The 26687-nt window shown below is 39.3% G+C and overlaps 1 long non-coding RNA gene across 1 annotated transcript in view; it reads right to left on the reverse strand.

The window, feature by feature from the left end:
- Window positions 1-391: 391 nt before the first annotated feature.
- Window positions 392-26687, reverse strand: part of LOC134728961 (uncharacterized) — a 124914-nt gene continuing 98618 nt past the window's right edge. Inside the window, exons 2-3 of the long non-coding RNA XR_010109808.1 lie at window positions 3498-3674; window positions 392-1630 (exon numbers count right to left, since the gene is read on the reverse strand). This is a non-coding gene — a long non-coding RNA (uncharacterized LOC134728961). The remainder of the gene's footprint in view (window positions 1631-3497; window positions 3675-26687) is intronic.

Here is a 26687-nt window from a genome sequence, read left to right on the forward strand (position 1 = left end):
TAAACTTTTCCAAAAATAAAGGAGAAAATGTTCGAGATCTAGGGCTAGGCAAAGATCTCTTAGACTTGTCACCGAAAACAAAATCTACAAAAGCAAAAATTGGTAAATTTGAACTTCATCAAAATTAAATGCTTTTGCTTCATAAAGTCCTGGTAAGATGAAGAAAAGACAAGCCACATACTGGGAAAAATATTTACAAACCACACATCTGACAAAGACTAGTATCTAGGGTGTATAAAGAACCCGCAAAACTCAACATTAAAAAAGCAAACAATCTACAGGCTGTGTTAGTCCATTCTGGGACTGCTATAAAGAAATACCTGAGACTGGGTAATTTATAAAGAAAAGAGGTTTAATTGGCTCACAGTTCTGCAGGCTGTACACGAAGCATAGTGGCTTCTGCTTCTAGAGAGGCTTCAGGAAGCTTCCAATTATGGCAGAAGGCAAAGGGGGAGTGAGGTACTTCACATGGCTGGAGCAGGACAAAGGGAGGAGGGCAGGTTCCACACACTTTTAAACAACCAGATCTTATGAGCACTCACTATCATGATGACAGCACCAAGGTGTATAGCATTAAATCATGAGAAACTGCCCCCATGGTTCAATCACCTCACACAGGGCCCCACCTCCAACACTGGGGATTACAATCTGACATGAAATTTGGTGGGACACAGATCCAAACCGTATTAAGGCAATAGACATTTCACTAAAGAAAATATGCTTATGGCAAGTAAGTACCTGAAAAGATGTTCCAGATCATTAGTCATGAGGGAGATGCAAACTAAAACCACAATGAGATACCATTACATGTCTTTCAAAATGGCTAAAACAAAAATTAGTCACAACACCAAATGCTGGAAAGGATGTGGAGAAATTGCTCGTATGAATGCAAAATGTTACAGCCATTCTGGGAAAAAACAATCTGGCAGTTTCCTTTAAATTTATTTTATTTTATTTTGTTTTTATTTATTTATTTATTTGTTTTTGAGACAGAGTCTCACACTGTTGCCCAGGCTGGAGTGCAGTGGTGCAATCTCACCTCACTGCAACCTCTGCCTCCCAGGTTCAAGCGACTCTCCTGCCTCAGCCTCCCAAGTAGCCAGGACCACAGGCAACTACCACCACACCCAGCTAATTTTTGTATTTTTAGTAGAGACAGGGTTTTACCATGTTGACCAGGATGGTCTCAAACGCCTGACCTCAGGCAGTGCTCCCATCTCGGCCTTGCAAAGTGCTGGGATCACAGGCATAAGCCACCGTGACTGGCCTGCCTTTAAAATTCAAACATGCAACAATCATACAACCCAACAGTTACACTCCTGGCCATTTATCCCAGAGAAATGAAGATTTAGTTCACACAATAACCTGTACATAAATGTTTATAGAAGCTTTATTTGTAATTGTCAAGAAAAATTGGAAACAACACAAATAAGGTGGGATTTGAGAGACTGAAGACAATGGAAAGACCAGGGAGTCTATATGAGTGGAGAGGGGATGGTGAAGAGCTTGTCCACGAATGGGGAGAGGAGTTGTACGAGTTGCATGGTCCCTCCTTCTCCACTTTCCCCTCCCTGTATGCATTTATCCCTGATGTGGAAGGGAGTCAGGATGTGCTAAGCCAAGGAAGAGTCTGAAGAAGAAATGGAAGAAAAAAGAGAAGACAGGCAGGCAACTTCCAGTTCCATCAAGGGGGCAACCATGGAGCAGGACAGCTGCTCCTAAACTCAGAGGGGCAGCAGGAAAACCCCTGCATTTTGCTTTTAATAATATTTGGATTATTTAATTTTCTAAAAGTCAAAGAAGTTTTAAAATACTAATGAAATACTGAAAAGCTAATTTAAAAAAGTATTCCTTTGCCACAGTAAATTTACTATTATGAGATAAAAACTAATAAATTCACTTAATTAGATATTTTTTAGGCATCTGGATGAAAAGTACATATTGTGTAATTACAGACATGGCTGTAAAGAGGGCAATATTTAATATTAGCTCAACTTTATTTTATATTGAACCAGCACATTTTTTTCTGAAAAGCTAAAATAACTGTCACATGTTATCTCTTCTAGGTTGATGATATGTAAAGATAGACAATTAATGTCAAGTTTTAAAGATCAGTAAACCAAAAAGTATCTGAGACTGGTCTCAGTCAATTTAGAAGTTTATTTTGCCAAGGTTAAGGACATTCCCAGAAGAAAAGAACATTGAATCACAGAAACAGCCTGTGGTCTGCACCTTTCTCCAAAGATGGTTTTGAGGGCTTCATTATTTAAAGGGGGAAAGCAGGCTGAAGGGGAAAGATGGAAGGTATGGTCATCTACATGTTGCAAGATAAAAGGAGCAGATAGGAGAACAGTCAACTATGTATTCATCTCACAATCAGTAAATCAGAACTTTGCATAAGATTATGAGCATAGGGTAGCTACCTGTGGAAATATTTAACCTTTTATCTGTAGCTATCTGCTTAAGAACAAAAGGAAAGGCAGCTTCTTGCATGGCTCAACTTTCAGTTTAATCTTTTTCCTCTTGCACAGTCAATTGGGTTTTTATTTTGCATTCATAGATACCTAGACAGGTCAAGGTGCTTGCTTAAACTTAGTGACTCCTGAGCAGAGGTGTAATTCAAATGGCCATGTACGTGATGCTTAAATTGTGCTTTGCATTTCACTGCTGTGCTTGTGTGAGAGTACAAAAGATTCTGAGAGCCAAATTAAATTTCTAAGTGTTTTAGCTCTTAGTTTCCACAAACAAATCAAAATACCAGTATAAATCCAACTATAGGGCAAGACAGCAATATCATTACATAATGGACCAGATTAAGAATATGCAGTTGCACACATTTAAAAAAACCTGAGAAGTTATCAGCAAACACATGTAACATGGCTTGTGTTCAGCTATCCTCCACATCTTCTGCCTGTCTTTTGTGCTACCGGTTCATTTGCTGCTTGGATAGTTCACTTGAGCCTAAGTGGCTCATAACCATGGGACATCTGTAAAGGATGTTAAAGATGCTCACTGGTCTATTTCTGAATTTATGTTTTCTAGCCAGGCAGAGCACAGCTATAGAAAACATTTTCCTTTGTCAAACATATGTTTGATACAGTACTGTCCTTTTGATAGAGGAAGGAGGCAGCCAAATGTCTAGGCAGATAAGGGTCCCCAGTGAAACCCTACCTTCAAGCCGAAGACAGTCCTGGGTAAATCCTTGGACCACATTGAGGACCTGTCTTCTCATTTGGTGCACTTTCCTCTGATCAATCCCCACCCTTCACCTATTTTACATATACCTACACTTTCCTAATTGGTTTTCTACACTATCATGCCCACCTTTGAGTGGTGTCTTCCCTTTAACCGTTTTTGTGTACTCACAAACCAATCAGCATGCACTCCCTATTCTGAGCCCATAAGGGCCCCAGGCTCAGCCACATTAGGGAACTTTTCCTGCCTTTGGGTAGTGGGACCACTCCCACATCCCCTTCCTGCTGAAAGCTGTTTCTCACCTTGTATACTCTTCAATTGTCAGCATCCTCATTCTTCTTGGACGCTAGAAGAGAACTCAGGAAGCAGTGGGCAAGCCAGACTCAACTGGGGTGGGCCAAATGAGTGGGCCGTCTCCTGCAGCAGGTAGCATGGCCAAGCGAGGCCCAGGCATGGTGTCACCAGCTGGGGGTCCCTGGCTTGCAAAGTGACAGAGAGAAAAATCCTTTTATCATTTTATTAAGCTTTTAATTTTTTCACATTTCATGATGATCATTTATTATAAGAAGTATTTGGCATTTTTATTTTAAAAATAGCACAACTTTCTGCCTTAAGAGAAGAATTAAAATGATAAACTTTGGACATTTTCTGTGATTTACATTTGACCTTGGTATGTCCCACAATTCCTTGATAAATAAACTTTTTTTTTTTCAAGACAGGATCTCACTCTCTTGCCTAGGCTGAAGTGCAGTGATGCAATCATAGATCACTGTAGCCTCCAACTTCTGGGCTAGAGTGATCCTCTTGACTCAGCTTCCTGGGTAGCTGAGACCACAGGTTTGTGCCACTATGCCCACTAATATTTTAATTTTTTGTAGAGACAGAGTCTTGCTCTGTTGCCTAGGCTAGAATGCAGTGGTGCAATAATAGCTCACTGCAGACTCCAACACCTGGGCTAGAACAATCCTCTCTCCTCAACCTCCTCAGTAGCTGGGACTACAGGTGTGTGTCACCATGCCTAGTTAATTTTTAAATTTTTTTGAGATAGGGTCTGTCTCTGTTGCCTAGGCTAGAGTGCAGCGATGCAATCATAGCTCACTGCAGCCTCCAACACCTAGGCTAGGGCGATCCTCCCACCTCAGCCTCCTGAGTAGCTTGGACCAAACTTAGTTAATTTTTAAATGTTTTGTAGAGACAGGGTCTTGCTATGTTGCTCAGGCTGATCTTGAACTCCTGGCTTCAAGCAATCTGCCCCCCTCAGCCTCCCAAGGTGCCAGGATTACAGGAGTAAGCCACCACAGGTGGCCATAAATTAAACATTATAAGATAAAATTCACTTTTACATTGCAAAAGGACTGTTTAGAGTTATCTCTGAAGCACCAACTCTGCTGAGGAGCCCATGTCAGCTACTCAGGAGTCTGGGAAGTGGTTTTGTTTATTAATTTATTTTTGAAAATTCACTTTATAATGCTCTGAGTGCTTTAAGTTTTTGTTAGTTCCATGAATTCCCCTTCAGTAGTTGAATTAATTCAAATCTGGATTTTGTAACCACATTAAAAATGTTATTTATCAGGAAGTTGAGGCAACTTCTAAATAAGAATAATAATTTTTTACAGAGAACTTGTGTTTTCAAAGTTGTTAACATTGATTTAATATCCAGTTTCAGTTCCTGTATCAAATGTCAGAGTAAAATAAATCTTTAATGTCATGAGTAATCTCTAGACTGATGAAATAGCAAATCGAATGTTGAGTCAATAAGCAGGAAACTTTGGCTTTGATATTACACTTTTACTCGTTTGGAAGTAAAAAAGATATTTTAAAATGAAAAGTAGTCACACACATTAAGGGAAAGCATGAGATATAATGCAGACTGTCGAAGATAAGACGTGCACATGCATATTTTTATTACATGTGTTTAGCATTTTGGTTGCAACTACCTAAAGTTGTTATTTCTTTGAGTATTAAGAAGGCTTTGCACCTCACACTGTGCATGCTCACATACCAAACATTTGTGCAAAATAAGGCTTCACTTTCCACTTGAAAACTCTAGCAGGGTCAAGATGTTAAAGAGTTCCAACCTAGATCTTGTTATCCAGGAAAAAGGGAAGAAATGCAAGCAGCTTACAAAGATAATATTTATTGGATAATACGCCTCATTGTTAATTAATAAGAGTTTCTATAAAACATAAACTCTAATCATTTAGTGAGTTAATATCATATGCTGGACACTGTGCTGTCTGTTTAGATTTTCTAATTTCCTACTTCTTATTTTAGCAATGGCTTATTTAGTACCACTAATTAATCTATATTTTATAAGATCTCACTCCACTTACTCTTGATATTTCCTGGTCTCTGATTTCTTTCCAAATGACTGAATGTATACAGGCATACTTTGTTTTATTGTGTTTCACAGATACTGGATTTTTTACAAATTGAAGGTTCATGGCAATTATGCACCAAGCAAGTCTATCAGGGCCATTTTTTCCAACAGCATGTGCTCACTTTGTAAGTCTGTGTCACTTATTGGTAATTCTCACAACATTTCAAACTTTTTCATTTTTATTATCTCTGTTATGGTGATCTATGATCAGTTATCTTTGATTTACTATTGTAGATGTGTTGGGGCTCATAAACTGCACCTGAACTTAATCGATAAATGTGTGTGATCTGATTTCCCCACTGACTAACCATTCTATCTCTCTCTCTCTCCTCCAGCCTCCCTAGTCCCTGAGACACAAGAATATTGCAGTTAGGCCAATTAATAACCCAACAACGGCCTCTAAGTATTCACGTGAAAGGGAGAGTTGCACCCTGATTAGTCAGCAGCCATCAACATGGAGGCAAAACCCTCCACCAGCAAGAAGATTATGACTCACCGAAGGCTCAGGTGATTGTTAGTGTTTTTTAGCAATAAAATATTTTAAATTAAGGTATGTCCATTGGTTTAAGATATAATACTATTGCACACTTAATGGACTACAGTATAGTGTCAACATAACTTTTACATGCACTAAGAAAGCAGAAATTTCATGTGACTCATTTTATTGCAATATTTGCTTTATTGTGGTGGTCTAGAACTGAACCCATAATATCTCAGATATTCCTGTACTTTAGTGAGCACTTTATCTTTTTTGTTTAGCATAATCAAGTATAAAGCAGACACTTTATCTTAACCATTAATTTCATCCAGCAGCATCTAAGACCAAGACACTGGCCAAATCATGTTCTTTTTTTCCATTTAAAAATGCAAAATGGGCTGGGAGCGGTGGCTCACACCTGTAATCCCAGCACTTTGGGAGGCCGAGGGGGGCGGATCACGAGGTCAGGAGTTCGAGACCAGCCTGGCCAATATGGTGAAACCTTGTCTCTACTAAAAATACAAAAATCAGCTGGGCATGGTGGCACATGCCTATAGTCTCAGCTACTTGGGAGGCTGAGGCAGGAGAATTGCTTGAACCCAGGAGGCGGAGGTTGCAGTGAGCCGAGATTGTGCCGCTGCACTCCAGCCTGGGTGGCAGAGCAGGACTCTATCTCAAAAAAAAAAAAAAAACAAAAGGAAAATGAAGTCATAATTTTTATCCCATCTCTGTCCACCGAAAAGGCCTAGAGGCAACAATCAACCCATTGAAATAAGAACAATTAGCACTGTCAATATCATTCCTCACTAAAAGGAGTCAGAACTCTTTGGATAAATGTCAGATTCTGAGTCTGAGGTAGAAAGGCACAAGAAGCTGGAACATCTTATCACGTTGGAAAGAAAGAAAACAATCAAAGAATATTAAAGACAAATTGAAAAGTGTCCTACTGATTAAAAATGGCCTAATTTGAGCATCAAAAATAATTTGAGGTAGATTTGAAAAGCATCATGATGGAATCCATAAGTCTATGATGATCTATCTATGTATATGTATGTATATGTTTGTGTGTATACATATATATACACACATACACACACACATATGTATATACACACATAGATACATTAAAATTGATGGTAGTTGGGCATGGTGGTGCACGCCTGTAATCCCAGCTACCTGGGAGGCTGAGGCAAGAGAATCGCTTGAACCGGGGAGGCAGAGGTTGCAGTGAGCTGAGATCACACCACCGCACTCCAGCCTGGGTGACAGAGCGAGACTCCAACTCAAAAAAAAAAAAATTGATGGTCACCTTCGGAAATTGTTAGAACACTAACTCATTAATATGAAGTGATAAATAAAAGGATAGAAGCAAGCATTTATTCTATCTTTCCTTTATGACTAAATTCCAGTAATACATGCAGAAAGAATTAATTAAAAATGATTAAAATATTACCCATTAATAACTCCTAATTAAAACATTACCCATTTATAATACCTAATGAAATAATGAATATTACCACTTAGTAGGTGAAAGGTTGGTTTGGAACATTATGATGAATAAATTAGCCTAACAACTCTCAGATCTACAGATCAATCTTAACATCTCAAAGACAAAGACAATGCATTATGTTCTTCCTACTGCCATGCAACAGGCACTACATGGCACCATCTATGAACCTAAATCACAAATCCGGAATTCAGATGAGTTTACAGGACAAACGACTTGCAGGCGGCACTGTTACAGATTAAAAGAAATTTTAGGAACTCTAACAACAAAATGCACTGTGTGAACCTTGTTTGGATCCTGATTCAAACCAACCAACTATAAAAAGACACTAATGAGACAATTTGGAAATTTGAATGATGATATTAAGTCTAATAGATATTGAGGAAATTAAGAATATGTTTTCATATATTTAGTTTTAGGAAAATAACATTGTGGTTATATTAAACAAAAGAGATCCCTTGCCTCCACTGAGACATATACTGGCGTCTTAATGAAAGAAATGATATATCTGGGTTTTACTTAAAATAATCTAGTGGGGTGTGAGAAGTGTAAAGTCAGTTGTTGCATAATATGGGGGGTTGTTATACTGCTTTCTCTATTTTTTGTGTAAGTTTGAACGTTTCCATAAGAAAAAGTTTCAAAGGTGACAAAATATCACTCCATTCATTTGTTCTTTTGAAAAACACCAGGGTTTGCACTAGTGTGCTGGGCACCCCAACATATTACATAACTCACATTTATTTTTGGTGAAGGAAAAATATCATTAAATACTGTGATTAAAAATAGAGATAAAAAATAAAGCACCAGGACACAGACCAAGCAAATAGTTATGATTGGGGAATGGCTTACGTGGGTTGGAGAAAGTTTTGTCAGAGAGATGACATTTGCACTCCATCAGCTAACTCACTTGAGGCTGGCTTCAATGGGCAGGCATTCTCTAAAACTACATCAGGAAAAAGCAACCTATCTCATAAGGACTTCGCAAGCATTTGGTTTTCTCTTCTTGTTACGATATGTATAATTTGTTTTCTGGGAAAGATGCACATAGATCTGCATGTGGTTAGCAAATTTAAAAAAAGTAAATGGTTAAAATTTGCTAATCTCATTTGTTTTCCAAAAGAAAGGGGAAAATAATTCACTTCATTGTAAATATTAAGGGAATTTTGAGCCTATAAAGGGATTTTAGGTAAGGGTTTCAAAATTTAGAAGGTATTTTTTTCCAAATTAAGGGAAAAAAGATACAACTACAGTCATGCATACCTTAACAACATGGATACATTCTAAGAAATGCATCATTAGCAATTTTCTTCATTGTGCAAACATCATAGGGTATACTTACACAAATCTGGATGGTACATCTTGCTACACCCTAGGTTATACAATATAGCCTGATGACAAAAAAAGGAAACTGAGGCAAAATTAATATTGAGAGTTTATTTGGGCCAAGGTTGAGGACTGCAGCCCCAGAAACTCTGGGAAGTGCTCATTTCAGCCCTCCTTACAAGCTGGTTTTTAAAAGGCAAAAGGGCACAAGGAGTGAGCTGATAGAAAACTGTTTGAATAGGAATTCTCACTGGTTTACAGAAATAACATCAATTAGTAACTTGCTACACATTGTTGAACTACAGAGTATGAGTTTCAGCTTCTGACATGTGGCATTTTATGGCTACATGGCATCAGATAGTCTAGCACCTACATAGCGAAGTCTTCAAGAGGTAATTATTTAGCTCAAAGGGTGAGTGAGATGAGACTGCTGTCACATTTTAATGTCTCTCTGGGCCTGATAATTTAAAAGGGGCTCATATTCCTCAGATAAAAATTTCTTTTCTCTCTCAATCTGATTGTTATTATTAGGCTACAAACTGCACAGCATGTGGCCATACTGAATACTGTAGCCAATGGTAACACAATGGTAAGTATTTGTATATATAAACATAAAGAAGGTACAGTAAAAATATGGTATTATTTTCTTACAGGATGACCACCATACATATGGTTCCTTGTTAACAGAAACATCATCAAGCAATGTGTGGCTATATTTCAAACCTAGATTGCTATCTATATTGACATTTATATATAGTAAATGCCATAAATGTCTTTGAAGGAAAAAATAGTATGCATTCCTTCTAAAATTAGTTTAGATATGGTGAGGCCTTTTCCTGAGAATAATGGTTTTATTTTTCTTTGACTCCAGTGGTAAATGAACAGCATTGGCTATCTCTCCACAGGGCCACCAACTACAAAGGAACTGGAAGACCTCTGAAATTTGGGACTACGGCAGATTTCATAATTTGCCTTGCGCATTTGGGAACTGTTAGTAAATCTTCTTTCTCATCACTGACATCAGTATGTTTTTGCTCCAAATTTGTATTTAGTGAAGGCTGAACTCTTAATTGTCATTGCCCCATAGTAAAGCATAGTTGAGCCTGACTGACAGACTAATGAAGCTCAAGTTACTGGGAATGGAGGTTTTACGAGGTTGCCCTGAGATTGATCCCACTGTGCTGGGAGTCCAGAGGGTCCCATGAAGGCTACTCTGCTTCATGACCTCGGAAGAGTTGATGCAAGGAAGATAGAGCAGCTGAATTTGGTTCAAAGCCAACCTGGCAGTGGTAAGAGTATTAATATACAAGACAAGTGTTTACAGATGAAGATGTTGTGGAATAGGATGGAAGGAAGTAGGATTAACTAGTACAATTATTCATCAAGTCTAAATCATTATAGCATCTTTGAATCAGAAGACAATGGAGAGTTATTTAATTAGGACTCCCATTGAATCAAGAACTTCCTCTTCCAGATTCCTAAAAAGTGGTTATCTATTTGGAAGACCACCAAACAAATAGAGCACAAGAAATAAATGATGAATTCTCCTCATTTCCCTTAAGCTTTTATAAAAAATATATTTTGTAACAAACATACTGTACATATCCTGAGTGTGGCTGAAGACAGGTATGAGCCACTGCACCTGGCTCAAAAGCAGGAACTTTTACTCATTACTAATGGGAATGCCAAATTGTATAGCAACTTTGGAAGAATGTTTGGAAGTTTCTTACCAAACTAAACATACTCTTTGATATGGTTTGGCTGTGTCCCCACCCAAATCTCATCTTGAATTATAGTTTCCATAATCCCCACATGTTGTGAGAGGGACCCAGTGAGAGGTAATTGAATCATGGTGGTGGTTACCCCCATGTTTTTCTCATGATAGTGAGCGAGTTCTCATGAGATCTGATGGTTTTATAAGCAGATTTTCCCCTTTGCACAACACTTCTCCTTCCTGCTACCATGTGAAGAAGAACATTTTGCCTCTCCTTTCACCATGATTCTAAGTCTCCTGAGGCTTCCTAGCCCTGCGGAACTTGGAGTCAATTAAACCTCTTTCCTTTATAACTTACCTAGTCTTAGGCAGTTCTTTATAGCAGCATGAGAATGGAGTAATACACTAAATTGGTACCGAGGGAGTGAGGCACTGCTAAAAGGATAACCAAAAAATTTCAAAGTGACTTTGGAATGGGGTCACAGGCAGAGACTGAAACAATTTGGAGGGTTCAGAAGACAACAAGAAAATGTGAGAAAGCTTGGAACTTCCTAGAGACTTAGAGATCTCAGAAGACAGGAACATGTGGGAAAGTTTGGACCTTCCTAGAGACTTGTTGAATGGTTTTGACCAAAATGCTGATAGCGATATTGACAATTAAGTCCAGCCTGAGGTAGTCGCAGATGGAGATGAGGAACTTCTTGGTAACTGGAGCAAAGGTTACACTTGCTTTGCTTTAAGAAAGAGACTGGTGGCATTTTGCCCCTGTCCTAGAGATCTGTGAAATTTTGAACTTGAGAGAGATGATTTAGGGTATATAGCAGAAAAAATTTCTAAGCAGCAAAGCATTCAAGAGGAAGCAGAACATACAAGTTTGAAAATTTGCAGCCTGATGAGGTGATGAAAAAGAAAAGCCCATTTTCTGGGGAGAAATTCAAGCCCACTGTAGAAATTTGCATAAGTAACAAGGAGCCAAATGTTAATCACCAAGACAATGGGGCAAATGTCTCTGGGGCATGTCAGAGAACTTCACCCCAGCCCCTCCCATCACAGATGTGGATCCCTAGGAGGGAAAAATGGTTTCATGGGCCCCCATGCTCTGTGCAGCCTCAGGACATGGTGCCCTGCATCCCAGCTGCTTTAGTTCCAGCCATGGCTAAAAGGGGCCAAGGTACAGCTCAAGCCATTGCTTCAGAGGGTGCAAGCTCAAGCCTTGGCTGCTTGCATGTGGTGCTGGGCCTCTGAGTGCACAGAAGTCAAGAACTGAGGTTGGGGAACCTCTGCCTAGATTTCAGGAAATGTATGGAAACACCTGGATGTCCAGGCAGAAGTTTTCGGCAGGGGAGGAGCCCTCATGGAGAACCTCTGCTAGGGCAAAGGGAAATATGGGTTTGGCGCCCCCACACAGAGTCCCCACTGGGGCACTGCATAGTGGAGCTGTGAGAAGAGGGCCACTGTCCTTCAGACCCCAGAATGGTAGATCAACTGACAGCTTGCACTATGTACCTGGAAAAGCCACAGACACTCAACACCAGCCATGAAAGCAGCCAGGAGGAGGGCTGTACCCTGCAAAGCCACAGGGGTGAAGGTATCCAAGGCCATAGGAGCCCACCTCTTGCTTCAGTGTGACCTGGATGTGAGACATGGAGTCAAAGGAGATCATTTTGGAACTTGAAGGTTTAATGACTGCCCTGTTGGGTTTTGGACTTGCAGGGGCCTGTAGCTCCTTTGCTTTGACCAATTTCTCCCATTTGGAATGGGTATATTTACCCAATTCCCGTACTCCCATTTTGTCTAGGAAGTAACTAACTTGCTTTCGATTTTACAGGCTCCTCCTAGGTGAAAGAGACTTGCCTTGTCTCAGATGAGACTTTGGACTTGGACTTTTGGGTTAATGCTGGAATGAGCTAAGACTTTGGGGGATTTTGGAAAAGCATGATTGTGTTTTGAAATGTGAGGACATGAGATTTGGGAGGGGTCAGAGTAGAATGATACGGTTTGTCTGTGTCCCCATCCAAAACTCATCTTGAATTTTACTTCCCATAACCCCTACACGTCATGGGAGGGACCCAATAGGAGGTAACTGAATCATGGGGGTGACTATCCCCATGCTGTTCTCATGATAGTGAGTTCTCATGAGATCCATGGTTTTATAAGGGGCTTTTCCCCTTTGCTTAGCACTTCTCCTTCCTGCCACCATGTGAAGAAGGATGTATTTGCTTCCCCTTCTGCCATGATTCTAAGTTTTCTGAGGCCTCCCCAGCCATGCAGAACTATGAGTCAATTAAACCTCTTTCCTTTATAAATTACCCAGTCTCAGGCAGTTCTTTATAGCAGCATGAGAACAGCCTAATATACTCCTATACTGTTAGCCAGTAATTGTGCTCCTTGGTATTTACCCAAAGGAGTTGAAAACATTTGTACACAGAAAAACCTACACATCAATGTTTATTGCATCTTTATTCACAATTGGCAAAACTTGGAAACAAACAAGATGCCCTTCAATAGGTGAAAAGATAAACTGTGGTACCTCCAAACAATGGAATATTATTTAATGATAAAAAGAAATGGGCTATCAAGCTACAAAAAAGACAAGTAGGAAGCTTAAATGCATATTGCTAAATGAAAGAAGTCGATCTGAAAAGGCTACATACTGTATGAGTCCAACTATATGACATTCTGGAAAAGGCAAAACAGTAAAAGGACCACTGATTGCCAGGTATTAAGAGGGGGGTAATGGGGAGGGATGAATAGGCAGAGCACAGGGGATTCACAGAGCAGTAAAACTATGCTGAATTATATTGAAATTGTGAATACATGTCATCATATATTTGTCAAAACCTATAGAATGTACAACACAGAGTGAATCCTAATATAAACTACCAGGTTTAGTTAAAAATAATGTGTCAACATTGTGCCAGCAATTGTAACAAATGTATCACAGTAATGCAAGATGTTAACAGTAGTGGAAACTGCTTGCATGGGAAGTGGGGTTATGTGGGAATGCTCTGTTCTTTCTATTTGATTTTTCCAGAAACCTAAAACTGCTCCAAAACATAAAGTTGATTAACAATATTTTTTTAAAAAACAAGAACTCATTGTTCTTTGGGACAATATCAAGTAGCATAGCATATGTGTATTGAGATTCCAGGACAGGGTGGGCCAAAAAAATACTTGGAAAGATAATGCCCACCTTTTTTTTTAATGGAAAATATCAACACACAGGTCCAGGAAGTTTAACAAATACCAAGAAGGATAATCACAAAGAAAACTACATCAAGGCACATTGTAATTACATTGCTAAAAACTATTGATGTATACATATGTAAGTAACCTGCATGTTGTGCACATGTACCCTAAAACTTAAAGTATAATAATAAAAAAAAAACAACCAGAGAGAAAGATACGTTACATATGGGGGAATATAAGACAATGAAATGACATCTTTAAATCACTAGGGGATGGGAAGGACCTTCTAATCTTCATCAACCTGTAATTGCATAACCAATGAACATGTACTTCAAAAACTAAGGTGAAATAGAGACATTTTCTTATCAGCAGATCTGCACTGCAGGAAAGGTTGAAGGAAGTTCAAGATGAGAGAAAATGATACCAGATAGAAACTGGGACTTACAGAAAGAAATAAAGAGTACTGGACACGGTAATATATAATATGGGAAGTCTATTTTCAGTACTAAAATCATAATATATCTTCTAAAAAGTCCAAATGTAGATGTTTTAGGCAGTCAATAAGTCAATAGTCACCATTATTAGCTTTCTAATTTTATGTTTTTCTTTAAAAAATTATGGCATTCACTAGATTGTATATGGAAAAAACTGGTTATGAATATTAATATATGACATTTAACTCATAAAATCTTTATTATACTATGCTTCTCTTTTTCTGATTTCTTTGGCTAACTTATTAGAATATTATGCTTAAATGAGCAGAAATATAAACTTATGTTCACACCTAAATAATATTTTTATAGTAATTTCTTCTCTTTTTATAGTCTTAGTCTTTCGATTTACCTATGATAGCATTCTTCCTTTCCTAGCCAACCTGCTGATTTCACTCTTTCTCATCTGTACTTTCAAGCCAATTATTAAAAATAGAATTTAAGAATAGTATTAAGGAAAATCTGGAAAGAAAATATTTCTGAGTTTCTGCAAATATTTCATTGTTGTGATAATACTGTTTATGTAATTTTATATCCCACTTTTAAATCTAACACTATACCGTAGTTTTTATTTTTATATCTCTGCACAATATTCCACTCAATAGCTTCTATTCCTTTTTTTATTTTTATTTTTATTATACTTTAAGTTTTAGGGTACATGTGCACAACGTGCAGGTTAGTTACATATGTATACCTGTGCCATGTTGGTGTGCTGCACCCATTAACTTGTCGTTTAACATTAGCTATATCTCCTAATGCTGTTCCTCCCCACTCCCCCCACCCTACAACAGGCCCCAGTAAGCAATGGCAGCAAAAGCCAAAACTGACAAATGGGATCTAATTAAACTAAAGAGCTTCTGCACAGCAAAAGAAACTACCATCAGAGTGAACAGGCAACCTACAGAATGGGAGAAAATTTTTGCAATCTACTCATCTGACAAAGGGCTAATATCCAGAATCTACAATGAACTCCAACAAATTTACAACAAAAAACAAACAACCCCATCAAAAAGTGGGTGAAGGATATGAACAGACACTTCTCAAAAGAAGACATTTATGCAGCCAAAAGATGCATGAAAAAATGCTCATCATCACTGGCCATCAGAGAAATGCAAATCAAAACCACAATGAGATACCATCTCACACCAGTTAGAATGGCAATCATTAAAAAGTCAGGAAACAACAGGTGCTGGACAGGATGTGGAGAAATAGGAACACTTTTACACTGTTGGTGGGACGGTAAACTAGTTCAACCATTGTGGAAGTTGGTGTGGCAATTCCTCAGGGATCTAGAACTAGAAATACCATTTGAACCAGCCATCCCATTACTGGTATACACCCAAAGGATTATAAATCATGCTGCTATAAAGACACATGCACACATATGTTTATTGCGGTACTATCCACAATAGCAAAGACTTGGAACCAACCCAAATGTCCAACAACGATAGAATGGATTAAGAAAATGTGGCACATATACACCATGGAATACTATGCAGCCATAAAAAAGGATGAGTTCATGTCATTTGTAGGGACATGGATGAAGCTGGAAACCATTATTCTCAGCAAACTATCGCAAGGACAAAAAACCAAACACCGCATGTTCTCACTCATAGGTGGGAATTGAACAATGAGAACACTTGGACACAGGAAGGGGAACATCTATTGCTTTTTTTAAAAAATCATTCTATTGCCTGTGATTAAGAGCTTTTTTTCAGTTTGGACATTTTGGCTAGAGGATAGGTGGCTTCAATGAATCATTCTGTGTTCTTAAGTTTGTTGTTGCATTTATTCTTGTGTAATTTTTCTGTTTCTGACCTAAGGCTGGTTCTTATCTCATTTGCAACTGTATAGTCATTAACATCACAGTAGTTTATTTTCTCAACTGTTCCTCTTTGCTTCCTTTTCTACCTGCCACATCCCACCTCTAAAATGTGTAACCTCATTCATTCTGTAGGGTCCAATTCAAATCTTACCTTCTTTATTTAACTATACCTGAACCTCTCCACTAAACCTCTGTGGCACAGGATAAATAGTAGATGTTTGATAAATATATATGTGTGTGCATGTGTGTGTGTGTTTTGACTTAAAATTGAACAATAGAAAGTATGGTCACTTAAAATTAAATTAAATCTGGAACCAGTCATTTAATTTACAAATGAATTTAGCAACATTATTTTTCTCCTAACAGATATATTTTTCATCAATCCTAAGACTCAATCTCTGAAAATAGCATGATATTTTAAAATTTCTGATTGTGGCTATCATCATATAGCTATAATTACCCACTTACGCACTTCAAAACTTGCATAAGTGTAAGGGTGTAAGTGTCTTGAAAGAAATTCTGGGGAAAGCAGTAAGCATTCTTTTAAGATGCAGTGCATTACCAGTTCTCTTGATCCTGGATAATGTTGTGTGGTAAAATATGACATATCAACAACTGGTAAGTGAAAAGTGATCCCAAAGAGTTGGACTCTAAATGTGAAGGTTTAGGAAAATCTTAATGATTTAACCAGTTTAGATAGTTTATATTTTCCCCTTTTATGTATGCACAAATATGTTATACCTGAAAAGATCAGGCCAGGTGCAGTGGCTCATGCCTATAATCCCAGCACTTTGGGAGGCCAAGGTGGTAGGATCTTTTGAGTTCAGGAGTTCAAAACCAGCCTGTGCAACACAGTGAAAGCCTGTCTGTAAAAAAATTAAAAAATTAGCTGACATGCCCATAATCCTAACACTTTGGGAGGTCAAGGCAAGCAGTTTGCTTGAGCTCAGGAGTTTGAGACCAGCTGGGCAACATGGTGAAACACCATCTCTACAAAAAATATAAAAGTTAGCCAGGTGTGGTGGTACACAACTGTAGTCCCAGCTACTTGGGAGGCTGAGGTGGAAGGATCACTTGATCCAGGAGGTTGAGACTGCAGTGAGCCAACATCTTGCCACTGCACTCCACCCTGGGTAAAAAATTGAGACCCTGTCTCAAAAAAAAAAAAAAATTAGCTGGGTATGGTGGCACACGACTACAGTCCCAGCCACTTGGATAGCTTTAGCCCAGGAGGTCGAGGCTACAATAAGCTGTGATCACACCACTGCACTCCATCCTGGCTGACAGAGCAAGACCCTATACATACATGTATATATTTTATATAATTTTTGTTGTTATCTCTGTTAAAAATGTCCATGAACTGCTGGAGTTTATTTTTAATCCAAGATTCTATTAGTAACAAAATATTTCCATCAATGTATAATTATATTTTTAATACAGTATTGGCTTTGGAAATTTGTCGAGAGCCTTTTGAAAAACCTAAATAAATTATATTGACTAGTTCTCCTTTGTCTACATTTCTAATTAACCCCTCCCAGAAGGCTAATAGAATTTTACTAAAGCTTCACACTATAAATAATGGAATCCAAGGTAGCAGCAAGACAACAAAACAAAAATTCCAGTTAAGAGTTCAGAAGCCCCACCCAAAGTCATTATCATCCATTTACAGCCACTACATTATTTCCCTTGCATCTGACCATAAATTCACAAGAATTATGACTTTCAGCTAGGGGATATGAAATGGGTGGGTGAGAGCTTTGCAAATAATTTCATCACAGATGAATAGCATATGTATGTTTATATATGTATGTATGTTAAAAGGACATATGACATTTATACACAGTAAAATTTGTATGTATGTATATATGTGTACAAGATATATATGTATTTTGTACACATATAATGTATGTGTGTGTGCATGTGTGTATGTGTATACATGTGATGATTATGATGAGTTCACTGTGTAGGGAAGGGATAAAGGCAAAGAAGGGGGTTGGGAAAGAGAGACCTGAGAGTATTCAGGGCAGAGAAGGAAATACGTGCAATTACATGGAAAGAAGAAATGAAGCTGGTCCCATGTGAACCTCAAAATTCAACATCTCTGAAAACTTGACTCATCATCTACTCCTACTGTGGGGTGGATGGAAAGGAGAATAAATTTTGGACATATATTTAGAAAACAAAACCACCAGAAGACAGTGTGGCACAGTGGCAAGAGCACTGGCTATGGAATCACCCCTGACCTTGAACCCCAGCTCTGCCTCCAACCAGCTAAGTGACAGTGGGCAACTTAACCTCTTCGAGTCTCCATTTTCTTATTTGTAAGATGGGTGCAGTAATAGCAGCTATCTAACTTGGCTGCTGGAAATATGAGTCCTTACTAGACTCCACAGAGCAACCCTTTCCTGTGACCCCAGTCTCTTCACCTCTCTAGGCTCCTTGCCCCAGCAAGAGGCTCGTGCTTCACCTATCAGCTTAGGCTCCTCCCATCCTTTTTCATTTTTTTAAAGCTTCCTACGAGCTTTGACCTTTTCTAGCCTTATGTCTGTCTTTGTTTTGTTGCACGTTACTTCATCTTGGATCCTTGATGGCAAATGCCTGTCAGTACTCTTCTCCAAATGATTTTCAGGGAGCCCAATCTCCATAAAGCATTAGTGGAATAGGATTACCTAAGAAAACGTGCCCCTAGGGCCAAATAAATTTGAATAATTATGGGTTAAAGAATATTAAGCCAGGTTATTTTACTAGGGGATTTCTCAGATGTGCTAATGTGCATTACAAGACAGGTAAATCATGTAAAGTTTTACACAAACTGAACTGACCATATGACTTTTTTAACTGAAGAATCATATGACACTAGTATTCCTCAAAACACATTTTATTAGAAGGGAGACAATGGTTCAAACAGTTACTGTATTCATTATTTGCCCCATTCCCTGCCTTTTGGGAAACCTAGTCTGGGGCTCCTGACTCTCCCCAACTGCCTCCTCACAATAGTCAACTGAGCCATAGTTGGCTGAGTTAAAAGATGTTCATTCAGTACAAGAAGACTCCAGTTAATATAGGAAAGTAATATTAAAATTATCAATGGTCATCGACAACATCAAGATGAAGATGGTTCTACCTGATAGCGAAAACTTTAGAGTAAACTGTAGATAGAGTCAGTCTTGGGAAACAACAGAAAAACACAAGGCGAGTCCTGACATTCCAAAAAGCAAGGAGCATTGCTACTAGTAAGTGTCAGATTAAAAAAAGCTTTTCTCCAGGGTTATTTTTAAATCATTTTAAGATTCCTGTAATAGCCAAGAATTTACATCATTTTTGATAACTACATGACAACTTAATTATTCTAGCCAGAGAACTATAAATTACTAGCAGATCGTAAGTTAGGATTTTGAGTCTCATGCTTTACATTTTACAGACCTGAGAAATCTAGGTAGTGGAAATATTCCAAGTCTTTAAAACATGATTCTGGGATGAAACAAAGCGGCGATTTTTAAAATATATTTTTTAAGACTGATTTTACCTCTTTTGTTGTGATTTTATGATGAGCAATTTATAAACATAAACATTAATATGTTTAACATGATATAGCTAATAACCAGTTCTTCCATGCTCCTATCTAAATGCTAACATTTAGACACCATAGTAGCAGGTGTCTAGGCTTGAGATGAAACAGGGACTCAGTCCCATCAGCATCTCGGGGTTGGTAAAACTTCTATGTGTATTTGGCCTGGGGACGGGGAAGCTCACAAAGCTCTTCTCTTCTCCCAGAGATTCTCTCTTTTATTTTGCACCAAGTTTTCTAGTGGGTAGAGCCACAGGGTTTAAAAGCTCTAAAGATAAGCCTCCCTATCCATGAGCATGGAATGTTTTTCCATTTGTTTGGGTCATCTCTAATTTCTTTGAGCAGTGTTTTGTAGTTCTTCTTGTAGAGATATTTCACCTAGAAATACCAAAGTTTTAGGTATTTTATTATTTGGTGGCAATTGCGAATGGGATTGCATTACTGATTTGGCTCTCAGCTGACTGTTGTTGGTGTATAAAAATGCTAGCGATTTTTGTACATTGATTTTGTATCCTCAGACTTTGCTAAAGTTGTTTATCAGCTAAAGGAGCTTTTGGGCCAAGACTATGGGTCCAAAAGGGTCTAGATATAGGAGCATGTCAACTGCAAACAGAGATAATTTGACTTCCTCTCATTCTGGGCCTAGGAATGAGCAAAGATTTCATTGCAAAGATGCCAAAGGCCATTGCAACAAAAGCAAAAAGTTGATAAATGGGACCTTATTTAAGAGCTTTTGCATAGCAAAAGAAACTATCAACAGAGTAAACAGACAACTTACAGAATGGGAGAAAATTTTTGCAAACTATGCATCAGACAAAGGTTTAATATCCAGAATCTATAAGAAACTTCAATGAATTTACAATAAAAAAAACCCCATTAAAAAGTGGGCACAGGACATGAATAGACACTTTTCAAAAGAAGACATATATGCAGTCAACAAGCATATGAAGAAATGCTCAACATCACTGATCATTAGAGAAATGTGAATCAAAACTACAATGAGATACCATCTCACACCAGTCAGAATGGCTATTACTAAAAAGTCAAAAAAATAACAGATGCTGGTGAGGTTGTGGAGAAAAAGGAATGCTTATACATCTACCAGATGGTGAGAACTATAATATGAAAACAAATAATATGTGGGTGGAAGTGTAAATTAGTTCAACCATTGTGGAAAAGTGTGGTGATTTCTCAAAGACCTAAAAACAGAAATAACATCTGACCCAAAAATCTCATTACTGGGTATATACCCAAAGGAATATAAATCATTCTATCATAAAGACACATGCACGCATATGTTCATTGAAGCACTATTCACAATAGCAAAAACATGGAATCAACCTAAATGCCATCAATGGTAGAGTGGATAAAGAAAATGTGGTACATATACACCATGGAATACTATGCAGCCATAAAAAAGAATGGGATCATGGCCTTTGCAAGAACATGAATGGAGCTAGAGGCCATTATCCTTAGCAAACTAATGCAGGAACAGAAAACAGCATGTTCGCACTTATAAGTGGGAGCTAAATCATGAGAACACATGGACACATAGAGGTGAATAACACACACTGGGGCCTATTGGAGAGTGGAGGGTGAGAGGAGGGAGAGGATCAGGAAAAATAACTAATGGGTAAAAGGCTTAATATCTGGGTAATGAAATAATCTGTACAACAAACCCCCATGACATAAGTTTACCTATATAACAAACCTGCACATGTACCCCTGAACTTAAAATAAAAGTTAAATTAAGAAAAAAAAAAGATAGGGCTTTCTTTCTTTCAACTCCTTTTTCTTCTCTGCTGGAGTTCTAAGCCAGAATCTGTTACAACATACAAGGGAATATATTATTTCCTCTCGTCCCTCCTTCCACCTGGCTGGGCCAGGACTAGACCCCAGCTGTGGCTGAGGGAAAGCACATTCATGTCATGTCCCTCTGTGGTGTCTTCCAGCCAGGTCCTGACAGGTGTGTGTTAGGTCAGTCTCTAATTAGAGCTCTAAGATCAGGATGTGTCCTGGGTGACATGTTAGGGGGATGGGGGAGGAGGAAGTGATGAGTGAGAGAAAGAAATCTGAACTTACAGCTTCCTTGGTCTGAAGCCATATGGTCTAAGTGGCTTACAGAAAAAGGAGGGCTCCATAAAGCAGAACCCACCTTACCAGGCCCTCTTAAAATAGGGATGAGAGTCTGAGACACAACAAAAATTAGAATGAGACTTTCCTTTTCTCACCATTATTCCTGTACATTGACCTCCCTTAGAGATCATAGGGAAAGGGCTGGCTATGAGTAAACTCTAGATTCCATGGTCACAGTGACCTCTAATAAAAGCCTCCTTAATGACCATGGGTTGCTCAAATAGAGTTAAACAAGAATTTAAGTGCTTCTGATTTCTCTGGAGCCTAGAAACCCTACTGCAAAACAATCTAATCATCTCTCTCCACAATTAGACTATTGAGATTCAAATAATACATGATATGTCTAGTGTAGTGGTTGGGGTTGGGAGGGGTCACAGAAGCCAGAAGGGAAAAATAGGTGCTCCTTAAAGAAATAAGAAGTAAGGAAAGTCTAACACAGTGGACATCACCACAGGACATGAATGTCAGAAAAAGTGGGGTTTGTAGGGACATGTGAATTCAGACTTGAACTCTTCCAGCTCACACTCACCAGAGAGCCAATGCATCCTGAGAAGGAAAATCCTGAATGAGGCAGAAGGGGAGGACCCAACTAGTGTTCTGTGACATCTGACCTCTTTTAGAAAGAGGTCTTAGTTGCAAACAACTGAAAAGAAGTGATTGGTTTAAATAGAAAAATAGTTCATGAATGGAGTTTAAGATTCTCTAAAGGACACTTTGGGAGGCCAAGGTGGATGGATCATGAGTTCAGGAGATCAAGACCATCCTGGCTAACATGGTGAAACCCTGTCTGTACTAAAAATACAAGAAATTAGCCAGGCGAGGTGGTGGGCACCTGTAGTCCCAGCTGCTTGGGAGGCTGAGGCAGGAGAATGGCGTGAACCCGGGGGGCGGAGCCTGCAGTGAGCAGAGATCACACTACTGCACTCCAGCCTGGATGACAGCGAGACTCCGTCTCAAAAAAAAAAAAAAAAAGATTCTCCAAAGGCTGGAGAAACAGGATCTGGAGGCAACCTCACTGGGAACCATGCCCAAAATCACACTGCAGAGCTCACCATAGACACTGCTGCTTGCATCACCAAGACTATTGATACCGGACAATGGGCCCGGATGCCACCTTAGGAACCTACAACTTCACTGCCTCTGAAAGCAGGATACAGCCTCCCTGAACCTTGCCAGAATGGATTCCATTTCTTTAGAATTCCAGCTCTGGCAAATGATTGACTGATCCCAGGGTCCATATCTGTTCCCCAGCTACTTAGTAGGAAGTAGGGACTCAGATAGGGACCCTCTTGCCCAAACACTGGAAGAATGTCCAAAGGTGCTGATAGCCAATGAAGACTACCCTGAGTTCATGCATTAGCTACATACTAGAAAGGGAAAGAATTTTCCAACTGGCCAATGAGCCTCAGTTAATCAGAGACTGAGACAAAATTTGAACCCAAGCATTTTGGCTCTCAAAGCTACACTTTTATGTAGTAGAGAATTCTACCAAGATAAGCAAACTTAACCTAAAATTAACAAACTTGTGAGACCTAGACAAATTTAACTCATATACAATTTAAATTTAAATTTAGAGGCATTTTAGTCCTTTATCATACATTGCACAAAAAATCAGAACTATAGTTTATTATTTTTCTAGCTCTGGAAATACCTGTTTCATTGTTAAAGGAGAAATTAATTCCAAAATGTAGCATTGCTTATAATGGCAAAAAAAAATTGAAAACACAATATGCAATGTGAAGGGAATGGATACATAAAATGTGGCATGTTGCTCCCTGGTTCCAAGATGGCCGTACAGGAACAGCTGCAGTCTACAGCTCCCAGCATGAGCGATGCAGAAGATGGATGATTTCTGCATTTCCAGCTAAGGTACCGGGTTCATCTCACTGGGGTTTGTCAGACAGTGGGTGCAGGACAGTGGGTGCTGCACACCGAGCATGAGCCAAAGCAGGGTGAGTCATCACCTCACCTGGGAAGTGCAGGGGGTCAGGGAATTCCCTTTCCTAGCCAAGGAAAGGGGTGACAGACAGCACCTGGAAAATTGGGACACTCTCACCCTAATACTGCGCATTTCCAACAGTCTTAGCAAACAGCACACCAGGAGATTATATCCCGCACCTGGCTCAGAGGGTCCCATGCCCACGGAGCCTCGCTCATTGCTAGCACTGCAGTCTGAGATCAAACTGCAAGGTGGCAGCGAGGTTGGGGAAGGGGCACCCGCCATTGCTGAGGCTTGAGTAGGTAAACAAAGCGGCCGGGAAGTTCAAACTGGATGGAACCCACAGCAGCTCAAGGAGGCCTGCCTGCCTCTGTAGACTCCACCTCTGGGGGCAGGGCATAGCCAAACAAAAGGAAGCAGAAACCTCTGACAGCTTGGAAGACAGTAGCGGTTCTCCCAGCAGGATCAGCTTGAGATCTGAGAACGGACAGACTGCCTCCTCAAGTGGGTCCCTGACCCCCGAGTTGCCTAACTGGGAGGCAACCCCAGTAGGGGCAGACTGACATCTCACACAGCCGGGTACCCCTCTGAGACAAAACTTCCAGAGAACGATCAGGCAGCAACATTTGCTGTTCACCAATATTCGCTATTCTGCAGCCTCCGCTGCTGATACCCAGCCAAAGGGCATCTGGAGTGGACCTCCAGCAAACTCCAACAGACCTGCAGCTGAGGGTCCTGACTGTTAGAAGGAAAACTAACAAACAGAAAGGACATCCACCCCAAAACCCCATATGTATGTCACCATCGTCAAAGACCAAAGGTAGATAAAACCAAAAAGATGGGGAAATAACAGAGCAGAAAAACTGAAAATTCTAAAAATCAGAGTGCCTCACCTCCTCCAAAGGAACGCAGCTCCTCGCCAGCAAAGGAACAAAACTGGATGGAGAATGACTTTGACGAGTTGAGAGAAGAAGGCTTCAGATGATCAAACTTCTCCGAGCTAAAGGAGGAAGTTTGAACCCATGGCAAAGAAGTTAAAAACCTTGAAAAAAGATTAGACGAATGGCTAACTAGAATAACCAATGTAGAGAAGTCCTTAAATGACCTGATGGAGCTGAAAACCATGGCATGAGAACTACATGACGAATGCACAAGCTTCAGTAACTGATTCAATCAAATGGAAGAAAGGGTTTCAGTGATGGAAGATCAAATGAATGAAATGAAGTGAGAAGAGAAGTATAGAGAAAAAAGAATAAAAAGAAATGAACAAAGCCTCCAAGAAATATGGGACTATGTGAAAAGACCAAATCTACATCTGATTGGTGTACCTGAAAGTGATGGGGAGAATGGAACCAAGTTGGAAAACACTCTGCAGGATATTATCCAGGAGAACTTTCCCAACCTAGCAAGGCAGGCCAACATTCAAATTCAGGAAATACAGAGAACGCCACAAAGATACTCCTCGAGAAGAGCAACTCCAAGACACATAATTGTCAAAAATGAAATGTCAAAGTTGAAATGAAGGAAAAAATGTTAAGGGCAGCCAGAGAGAAAGGTCAGGTTACTCACAAAGGGAAGCCCATCAGACCAACACCTGATCTTTCAGCAGAAACTCTACAAGCCAGAAGAGAGTGGGGACCAATATCCAACATTCTTAAAGAAAAGAATTTTCAACCCAGAATTTCATATCCAGACAAACTAAGCTTCATAAGTGAAGGAGAAATAAAATACTTTACAGACAAGCAAATGCTGAGAGATTTTGCCACCACCAGGCCTGCCCTAAAAGAGCTCCTGAAGGAAGCACTAAATATGGAAAGGAACAACCGGTACCAGCCACTGCAAAAACATGCCAAATTGTAAAGACCATCAATGCTAGGAAGAAACTGCATCAACTAATGAGCAAAATAACCAGCTAACATCATAATGACAGGATCAAATTCACACATAACAATATTAACCTTAAATGTAAATGGGCTAAATGCTCCAATTAAACACACAGACTGGCAAATTGGATAAAGAGTCAAGACCTATCAGTGTGCTGTATTCAGGAAACCCATCTCACGTGCAGAGACAAACATAGGCTCAAAATAAAGGGATGGAGGAAGATCTACCAAGCAAATGGAAAACAAAAAAAGGCAGGGGTTGCAATCCTAGTCTCTGATAAAACAGACTTTAAACCAACAAAGATCAAAAGAGACAAAGACGGCCATTACATAATGGTAAAGGCATCAATTCAAAAAGAAGAGCTAACTATCCTAAATATATATGCACCCAATACAGGAGCACCCAGATTCATAAAGCAAGTCTTTAGAGACCTACAAAGAGACTTAGACTCCCACACAATAATAATGGGAGACTTTAACACCCCACTGTCAACATTAGACAGATCAACAAGACAGAAAGTTAATAAGGATATCCAGGAATTGAACTCAGCTCTGCACCAAGCAGACCTAATAGACATACACAGAACTCTCCACCCCAAATCAACAGAATATACATTCTTCTCAGCACCACATCGCACTTATTCCAAAATTGACCACGTAGTTGAAAATAAAGCACTTCTCAGCAAATGTAAAAGAACAGAAATTATAACAAACTGTCTCTCAGACCACAGTGCAATCAAACTAGAACTCAGGATTCAGAAACTCATTCAAAACCACTCAACTACACGGAAACTGAACAACCTGCTCCTGAATGACTACTGGGTACATAACGAAATGAAGGCAGAAATAAAGATGTTCTTTGAAACCAACGAGAACAAAGACACAACATACCAGAATCTCTGGGACACATTCAAAGCAGTGTGTAGAGGGAAATTTATAGCACTAAATGCCCACAGGAGAAAGCAGCAAAGATCTAAAATTGACACCCTAATATCACGATTAAAAGAACTAGAGAAGCAAGAGCAAACACATTCAAAAGCTACCAGAAGGCAAGAAATA

The sequence above is a fragment of the Pan paniscus genome, chromosome 15 (assembly GCF_029289425.2).
Source record: "Pan paniscus chromosome 15, NHGRI_mPanPan1-v2.0_pri, whole genome shotgun sequence".
Taxonomy (NCBI): domain Eukaryota; kingdom Metazoa; phylum Chordata; class Mammalia; order Primates; family Hominidae; genus Pan; species Pan paniscus.